Here is a 10,256-nt window from a genome sequence, read left to right as displayed (position 1 = left end):
GAGAGAGAGACTCACCCGGGCCACTTACCTGGCACCACCCACCAGGCCCACCTGCCGGCCTAGCCCAGCTGCCGCGCCAGCGAGCTGCTTGGCTCGGCCAGGCAGGCAGGCTGCTGCTCGACGGCGAGCACAGCATGCGTGCCACGCAGCTGCTCGCCGCCTCACCGCTCCCCTCGTTCCACTGCTGACGTGGGACGAACCCTCTCCCTCTCCCCGAGCCCGCAGACACCCGCTCCTCGCCCTGGCTCCTCTCTCTCGCTCTCCCCGACGTCGCCCGAGACGTCGTTGTCGCCGCCGCTCGCCACAACCGCGTCCAACGCCATCCCCGCGCCCTCTCACCGTGTCCGCACGGTTCGTCGTCATCGACTACGCCGACCAACCAAGCCACACGACGCCCCCCGCCGCCGTCGTCTTCAACCTCAGGCCGCCCAGATCGCCGTCGTCGTCCCGACCGCACCGAGCTTTCCTCGAGCCCACCGAGCGTCTCTACGTGACCGCTGTGAGCCACTAACCTCCCCCATCCTCCTCTTTTCTTTCCCCGTGCATCATAGCGACTGCACCGCGTTCACCCGCACACGCCGCCGCACGGGTTCGTCGCCGGCGAAGCCCCGGTGACCTTTTGGTCCCACGCGTGCGTCCGTTGCACTCGCAACGTTCCGTAGAGCAAAACTAGCACGGCAGCCGTCTTGTTTGCACACCACATCGCCGTTCTCGAGCTCGACCGAGCTTCGGCCGCCGCCGAGCTCATCGCCGGCGCCAACTCCGGCCACCCCGACCCCAACTGACTCCACCAAGAGCCGCGGCTCGTCCCCGGCTCCACTTTGATGCCTTCCGCGTCCCATTTGGTGGCCGGAACGGCCAAAACCACTTCCGCCGCCGCGTCGGGCTCGCTGGCGGCTAAACGCCGGCGCAGCCGACTTCGTCTTTGACCACGGGTGGGCCCTGGTTGACTCCGTTGGGTCAATGACAGGTGGGGCCTAGCCCTGTTAACTAATCCAGTTTAGTTTTAATTAAATTTCAACTAAACTAAACGCACTGACACACGGGGCCCACTGGTCAGTTTGACCTGGGCTGCCTCGTTGACCTGCTGACGTCATGATGATGTCAGGCTGACGCAGTAACTTATTTTGTGAATTTATTTTTATTCAGGAAATTCCAGAAATTGTTGCAAACTTCTAAAATTCATATAAAATCAACCGTAGCTCCAAATCAAACAAATTATATATGAAAAATTATCAGAAAAATTCAAGGAATCCATCTGTACCATTTTCATGCATGTTTGAACAATGTTTGTCCTCTGTTTTGGACAAAACAAATAAAGGGCATTTAAATAATCATATATGGAGTTGGAATTTGAATCATGCATTCAAACCAACTTCATTTAAATCATATCTAGGTGCATTAGCTCAAATCACAGCATATTGCCATGTCATGATCATGCATCATATTGTAGCATTGCATTGTGTTCTTTCTCAGTTGTCGGTGTTTGTCCCCTCTCGATACACGTGGTTTCGACGGCGAGTTCGATGACACCGATGAAGAACTATAATATCTTCAGAAGTGCCAGGCAAGCAAAACCCCCTTGTTCACTCCGATACAATCCCACTCTCTCGCCCTGCTCTCTTTTACTGCATTAGGACAACAACGACTCATCTGTTACTTGCTGCGGTAGCTGAACCCTTTATCCTTTGCATGACCTGTCATTGCCACAGTAAATAGATGAAACCCACTAGCATGAGTAGGAGTTGTTTGAGCCCTGATGTGCCTACTCATTCATGCTTGTTGTCATGCCTGCTACTGCTTATAGTTGAGTCGGGTCTGATTCATCGAGGATGAATCAGAGGTGTGTGAACATGTCCTACTGTGTGTGGGCTAAGTGTGTGAACACGATTTGGTAAAGGTATCGGTGAGAGGCCATGTAGGAGTACATGGTGGGTTGTCTCATTGAAGCCGTCCTTAGGAACTGAGTTCTGTGTTTGTGATCCATGATTCAGCTACTACCATGCATTGGGCCCTGAAATATGACCCCGCTCGACTTCTTATTCACCCTTGTCCTCTGTCCAGGAGTTGCAAGTAGTCTCTGGTGTTTGTAGTATGCTGGAGGCCGTGCGCAGCGCTGATCGTAGGGGTGGGCTGTGATGTGGTAGGCACGTGGCACGGTGTACCGGGCGCCCATTTGGTGTCTCGGGAACCCTGCTCACATCGTTTGGGGTTGTGAGCGAAACTTCGGCCGGATCTCCTCATGGATGGAACCCGAATAGGCGATAAACCTGGACTAGGGACTTGAGTGTGTAGGTAGGTCGTGGTCTACACCCACGTCGGCTTTCGCTTGAAGTCTGCCGAGCACATGTCGTGTGCAGACGCTAAGTGGTGGAAACATGTATGAAGAAGTACACCCTTGCAGGGTTAATATGATCTATTCGAATAGCCGTGTCTGCGGTAATGGACTTCTGGGTTACCTATAACAGTTCATAGACAATGAAAGTGGATACTTTAAAATACGCAAGATAAGTGTGAGTGCTATGGATGGCGTTCTCATAGGGAGACGGGAGCGGATCCATAGTGGTGTATTGATATGGTGAATATGTGGACTCGTGTGCGCCACCTCAAAAGAGTTACTTGCAGTCGTAGTTCAGGATAGCCACCGAGTCAAAGCTGGCTTGCTGCAGTTAAACCCCACCATCCCCTTTGTTGATAATGATGCATATGTAGTTAGTTCTGATGTAAGTCTTGCTGGGTACATTTGTACTCACGTTTGCCTATTTTATGTTTTTGCAGAGAGACTTCAGTCTCGCTAGTATTCCACGTGGACTTCGACGTTTAGCTTGTTACCTCAGCTACGATCTTGTGCCCTCGGCAGGATCTGGTAGATAGTCAGGCTTCTAAGCCTTTTTCATTTGTAGATGTCTGTACTCAGACATGTTAGCTTCCGCATGTGTTTGATTTGTATGCTCTGAATGTTGGGTCATGAGACCCCTGTTTGTAATATCTCGCTCCTCGGAGCCTAATGAATAAATACTTGAGTCGTAGAGTCATGATGTGATGCCATGTTGTATTTGCACATATCGAGCATATTGTGTGTATGTTATTGAAATGCTTCGTATGTGTGGGATCTGACTATCTAGTTGTTTATCTTTAGTAGCCTCTCTTACCGGGAAATGTCTCCTAGTGTCTCCACTGAGCCATGGTAGCTTGCTACTGCTCCGGAACACTTAGGCTGGCCGGCATGTGTCCTTCTTCGTTCGTGTGTCTGTCCCTTCGAGGAAATGTCACGCGATGAATACCGGAGTCCTGTTAGCCCGCTACAGCCCCGTTCACCGGAGTCCTGCTAGCCCAGTGCTACAGCCTGGATTCACTCGCTGATGACTGACCCGTTCGATGCTGGGTCATGGATGCATGTCCCTGTAAGTCTGTGCCACTTTGGGTTTACGACTAGCCATGTCAGCCCGGGCTCCTTATCATATGGATGCTAGCGACACTATCATATACGTGTGCCAAAAGGCGCAAACGGTCCCGGGCAAAGGTAAGGCGACACCCGTGGGAATACCGTGCGTGAGGCCGCAAAGTGATATGAGGTGTTACAGGCTAGATCGATGTGACATTGAGTCGGGGTCCTGACTGCCTGTAGGATTACCAAGCCAAACTGGTCGAAGTTGAGTCTAGAAATGCTTTAGTTATATGTAGGGGAATTGATTGTGGGATGGAACGTAAGGCTCTTTTTACTCCTTATACCTCATGGCCTTCTGATCTGAGTCATCCTCTTCTCTTCTACGGGGATTAAGAACTAGGCCTTCTCATCTATCTATCAGGATGACGTGTTACTAATCCATAGACTTATAGGATTGATAGTTTCAAGCCTCAATTTAGTTTCTACTACTTTTAATATGTTCTCAGTTCAACCAGAACCTTGATATGATGTTGTTAAGTGACTATGCAAATTCTTGTGAATGTCTCAAATCTCTTTCGAGCATTTACAGCCGTTATGCTGTCCGAGTCATCCCAGGTTTCTAAATAGTCTGATGCACTTGCAAATCCTTTCCCTCTGGTTTTGATGTTCCTTTGGGCCAGGTTAATCACACTAATTGCTGAGTTGAGGTATTCTATTGCCTCGACATATATATTGGAATTATTATTATGACATCTAGTTGTCTTAGGGGATCATCTAGTAATCTAGCCATGATTTGTATCCCTGTGTGATGATTCTGGCCACCATTCTCGAAAGCATCCCGTGATGCCATTTAGTTAGTAGGTAATCTACTTCTGGATTTTGAACCCGAGATTCACCCCACTTACCTCATGTTGATAGTGTTTGCTAGTTCCTTTAGGAAATTAGTAACCTTTGCATTAGTCCTCGAGGTCCGTGGTATTTCCTTCTTCCAAATACTATGAACCACTTATGGCAGAAGTTTGTTGGATCAAAGGATCACAACGGGAGTTCCCTCAATGAGTTCTCCATTCACAATTGTGACTCTGCCAGTCCTACCTTCTCTGCATGGGTTATCTGGAAGAAATATGTTGAACTCGTTCAACATACTAATCTATGCATCCACAACTCAGAAAATCATATGTTCTTTTGAGTTGTCCCCCTTTAGTTGTATACTGACCTTCGTCTATCGATTGATAGTCAGGAGTAGTCGTGCATTCGTGTTCATCGATGCCTTTTACTTCTGTGGTCCATCAAGCCATTCTATTTCATAATGACTAGGAGAAACAAACTCCAGTACCTTGTCCATTTCCAGGATTGGGTCAAAGCAGTCGTACTCCGCAGATCAAATACTAATCCAGCTTTTGTTCTGTTCTACCTTGGAGTAATACCATCTTTATATCAAGAATGTCATGGGAATTGCACACCATCTTATGAATTCTTGATGTAGTAATACTTCTTGCCATCATTGTTCATTTCTCGGTTCCCGTGTTGTTGTAACCGGAACGCCGACAAGTGAATCATGATGTGTGAAATAAATACTGCTAGCAACTCCGTTGCTTGGTAGTTAAATGGACGATAACCTCATTCTTAGTGTGTTGATTATTGAATCATCACCCTAAGACTGATTGTGCTACCTAGTCTCTATTTCCGGTGCACCTCTCGATCAATGAGTTAGGGCTATGCCAATCCCTTGGTTATTTGATCATATCGTCTTGCCCTGAAAAGCAAGATTGTTCTCGAGCTTAGTAACATATCGGTGGATCGTGATGTTCCGAATATCTTCTCGGAAGTATTACCAGGTTGTCACCTGACCGCTATGTTGAGTTCGTGATCAAGTTGGTTTCTTGTAACCACCCGTTCTCCAAGAATATGTGTTGGATACCCCTGAGCAAGTTGGTTAAGCTAAACAACAACTTGGAGAGTTGGAAGATAAAAGCTCACCTGACTTAGTTCATCTCCAAGGGATATCCTTGTGTGTGTTTGTTGAAGAAAGGTAATATCTTCATTGATTGGTCCTCGTGATCAGTTGTTGGACTTATTGTCTTGCCAAAACTTTGATTTGAGTATGGGCTATCATCAAATCAAGTCAGAACCAACGATGTTCATAATGTTGTCTTACTCGTGGATTTTCCTCGAGCATACACCATTACATCTTTTGGGTCTGACCAATGCTATCACTTGTTCTCATAATTATGGAATTCCATCTTCATGGAAAACCAGGATGAATTGTTGTTGAGCCCATCGACAACATCCTTGTCTTCTCCATAGTTTTGTTGAACATTAAGCTAGTGTTGGAAACTTTTAAAAGCATTTCTTCATGCTAGCTCATGAAGCATATGTTCGGATGTAAGAAGTGACTTCCTCTAGTTCATGTGTATTTGATCCAAGTTGCCGCCGTGGATTCGAGAAAATCAAAGTTGCTTCCTTTGGATTCGTCCCAAATCAGTCATGCATACATGCGAAGTATTCTGTGGTTCGAAGACTTGCAACCTTCATTCTATATGTATTCCGTAGCACACCAAGCCACTGATTGATTTGTTCAAGGAGAAGAAGTTCCTTCGTAGGCTCGAGACTTATGCCAGGACTTCGATATCCTCGATGATGGTTTCCCTCCTGAACTCGCTAGTGTCTTATTATAAGACTACTATGTGGTCATGCTTGTCTTGGACAGCGTGTTCACAGGTTTGTAGCAGAACCAGCTCATGTTTTGGAGCTTGCTATCATAGTTCATTTCCCGAGAATCTCGCGACGTCATCTCGTCGGTTTGTGTTGCAAACTTTCATTTTTCTTTCTAGACTCGATGAGTCTAGATTATTCTGACACCAACCAGATCTGAATCTCAGGCAGATATGATGGTTGGAATGTTTCCCAAGAACTATAATATTGGTCTCTCGATAACCGGTAAAGAGGATGTCGTGGCCAACACACCCAGCCGGAAGACCTATTATTGTAATATCTTGATTGAAGAAGTTGGCCACCTCTCCATAAGGACTTCGTAGGAATTATTCCCTATTTGTGTGCCTTATGATTTTTGTACTCCCGAAGTCCGACCTGTTACTTGATGTTCTAGATACCAGACCATTTCCATGAATGGGATATGCTAGTACATCAAGCAGAACATTAGAAGCGGAGTGCTAAATGTCTCTCGGTCAATCATCCAGATTCTGTTCCTTGGCCTCGCTAAGGTGAAATCTGAGAAGGTGTTATCTTCCTTTTCATCTGCATCGTCCATCGCTATTCATCATGGTAGTATGTTGTGTTGCCAGGATCCTTGACATGGAAATTGGTAAAACCTTGATGATTATGGAGATGCTCAAGTTCTTGAAAGCACGCACAAGCATTAGGTGCTATCATAGTTACTAACCGGGATTGCTTCCAGTTTTCTCGGTTATGCTATAACCATTCCAATAGTGGAATCACTCTCTACTATTGAGTTTCTTCCCAGTTACTAGAATCATTCCCAGCAGTTGTGTTTTGTTCCCAGCTTGCACCGTCATTGTGCCATCCTATCTTGGGTCCCATCCATTTCCGATAATAAGCAAAATCATTCCTTGTGTGGTCTTCAACAAGGTAATCCACATCATCCATTCTGGCCCGAGAATGTCATTCTTTCGGACTCCTTCAAATGATCGATTATGAATTGCCTTAGGCTGGTATAAAGAATTTCAATGATCTCTGAATCAAAGGTAATTCTTTTTGCCACTTAAGGGGATATATCAACGGATTGCCTTCCTCTAAAATGTCTCGCTGTGGTATCATGTCAACTCAAACTCTCGCTACATTGACAACCGTTCACCACCCTCTTAGGTGTGGAATTGTTGTCTACCTAGTGAACCCTCGTCATCTGTTCCACTCCATTCCTCTAGACGTATGCTTTGTATCTCAGCTTGAGAGATGTTTTTATGATTCACCCCGTGAGCTGATCCTAAGTGGTTTGATCTCCGAGAAGATCGATTCTTTTAGAGTTTCCCTTTCCTCTCATTGTCATGTTAGTTGGAGTTCTCAGAGAAAGACTTCGAGACAATGATGGTGATCGAATCAACGTTCATTTGAAGTGCAACTTGGATCGTGAAGATTATAATAGTTTGCGCTTCCCTTTTATCTTACCCTACGCTTGAATCTCGGGACGAGATTCTTGTTTAGTGGGGGAGAGTTGTCACATCCCTAGTTCTGACAATGCCTAGTGCATGCACTAGAGTGTTGCATCATGTTTAAATTTCATTTAAATTTGAAATGGGGATTGTTGGAACCCTAGAACCAAAAGGAATTCAAATAGGTTCAACCTAAAAATAATTTTAGTGAATCCAAATGGCTTTCAAAAATGTTCATCATTTCTGGAAAATGCTAGAACCATAACCAGAGGTGTTGCACATTTTTCCATGACATATTTGGTCACTGAATTAAATCATAAGTATTTGAATTTGGACATTTAAATTCTATAAAATATTTTAAATGTCCAAATATTCCTAAACTGAAATGTTCCATGTTGGATATATTCTATACAGTGGGCATGTGCAGTTTGGTGATTTTTGTAAGTGCCTAGGTATTTTTAGTAAAGCCACAAAGATTATAGAAAATTAGAAAATAGAAATAAAAGAGAGAGAGAGAGACTCACCCGGGCCACTTACCTGGCGCCACCCACCAGGCCCACCTGCCGGCCCAGCCCAGCTACCGCGCCAGCGAGCTGCTTGGCTCGGCCAGGCAGGCAGGCAGCTGCTCGACGGCGAGCACAGCATGCGTGCCACGCAGCTGCTCGCCGCCTCGCCGCTCCCCTCGTTCCGCTGCTGACGTGGGACAAACCCTCTCCCTCTCTCTCTCTCTCTCCCCGACGTCGCCCGAGACGTCGTCGTCGCTGCCGCTCGCCACAACCGCGTCCAACGCCGTCCCCGCGCCCTCTCACCGTGTCCGCACGGTTCGCCGTCATCGACTACGCCGACCAACCAAGCCACACGACGCCGGAGCCCCTGAACCACCCCCCGCCGTCGTCGTCTTCAACCTCGGGCCACCCAGATCGCCGTCGTCGTCCCGACCGCACCGAGCTTTCCCCGACCCCACCGAGCGTCTCTACGTGACCGCTGTGAGCCACTGACCTCCCCCATCCTCCTCTTTTCTTTCCCCGTGCATCATAGCGACTGCACCACGTTCACCCGCACACGCCGCCGCACGGGTTCGTCGCCGGCGAAGCCCCGGTGACCTTTTGGTCCCACGCGTGCGTCCGTTGCACTCGCAACGTTCCGTAGAGCAAAACTAGCGCGGCAGCCATCTCGTTTGCACACCACATCGCCGTTCTCGAGCTCGACCGAGCTTCGGCCGCCGCCGAGCTCATCGCCGGCGCCAACTCCGGCCACCCCGACCCCAAATGACTCCACCAAGAGCCGTGGCTCGTCCCCAGCTCCACTTTGATGCCTTCCGCGTCCCATTTGGTGGTCGGAACGGCCAAAACCACTTCCGCCGCTGCGTCGGGCTCGCCGGCGGCTAAACGCTGGCGCAGCCGACTTTGTCTTTGACGACGGGTGGGCCCTGGTTGACTCTGTTGGGTCAATGACAGGTGGGGCCTAGCCCTGTTAACTAATCCAGTTTAGTTTTAATTAAATTTCAACTAAACTAATCGCACTGACACACGGGGCCCACTGGTCAGTTTGACCTGGGCTGCCTCGTTGACCTGCTGACGTCATGATGATGTCAGGCTGACGCAGTAACTTATTTTCTGAATTTATTTTTATTCAGGAAATTCTAGAAATTGTTGCAAACTTCTAAAATTCATATAAAATCAACCGTAGCTCCAAATCAAACAAATTATATATGAAAAATTATCAGAAAAATTCAAGGAATCCATCTGTACCATTTTCATGCATGTTTGAACAATGTTTGTTCTCTGTTTTGGACAAAACAAATAAAGGGCATTTAAATAATCATATATGGAGTTGGAATTTGAATCATGCATTCAAACCAACTTCATTTAAATCATATCTAGGTGCATTAGCTCAAATCACAGCATATTGCCATGTCATGATCATGCATCATATTGTAGCATTGCATTGATTGTGTTCTTTCTCAGTTGTCGGTGTTTGTCCCCTCTCGATACACGTGGTTTCGACGGCGAGTTCGATGACACCGATGAAGAACTATAATATCTTCAGAAGTGCCAGGCAAGCAAAACCCCCTTGTTCATTCCGATACAATCCCACTCTCTCGCCCTGCTCTCTTTTACTGCATTAGGACAACAACGACTCATCTGTTACTTGCTGCGGTAGCTGAACCCTTTATCCTTTGCATGACCTGTCATTGCCACAGTAAATAGATGAAACCCACTAGCATGAGTAGGAGTTGTTTGAGCCCTGATGTGCCTACTCATTCATGCTTGTTGTCATGCCTGCAACTGCTTAGAGTTGAGTCGGGTCTGATTCATCGAGGATGAATCAGAGGTGTGTGAACATGTCCTACTGTGTGTGGGCTAAGTGTGTGAACACGATTTGGTAAAGGTATCGGTGAGAGGCCATGTAGGAGTACATGGTGGGTTGTCTCATTGAAGCCGTCCTTAGGAACTGAGTTCTGTGTTTGTGATCCATGATTCAGCTACTACCATGCATTGGGCCCTGAAATATGACCCCGCTCGACTTCTTATTCACCCTTGTCCTCTGTCTAGGAGTTGCAAGTAGTTTCTGGTGTTTGTAGTATGCTGGAGGCCGTGCGCAGCGCTGACCGTAGGGGTGGGCTGTGATGCGGTAGGCACATGGCACGGTGTACCGGGCGCCCGTTTGGTGTCTCGGGAACCCTGCTCACATCGTTTGGGGCTGTGAGCGAAACTTCGGCTGGATCTCCTCATGGA

Source organism: Triticum dicoccoides, chromosome 3B (assembly GCF_002162155.2).
Source record: "Triticum dicoccoides isolate Atlit2015 ecotype Zavitan chromosome 3B, WEW_v2.0, whole genome shotgun sequence".
Lineage (NCBI taxonomy): Eukaryota > Viridiplantae > Streptophyta > Magnoliopsida > Poales > Poaceae > Triticum > Triticum dicoccoides.
The sequence above is the reverse complement of the archived record's forward strand: the minus strand, read 5'-3'. Positions refer to the sequence as shown.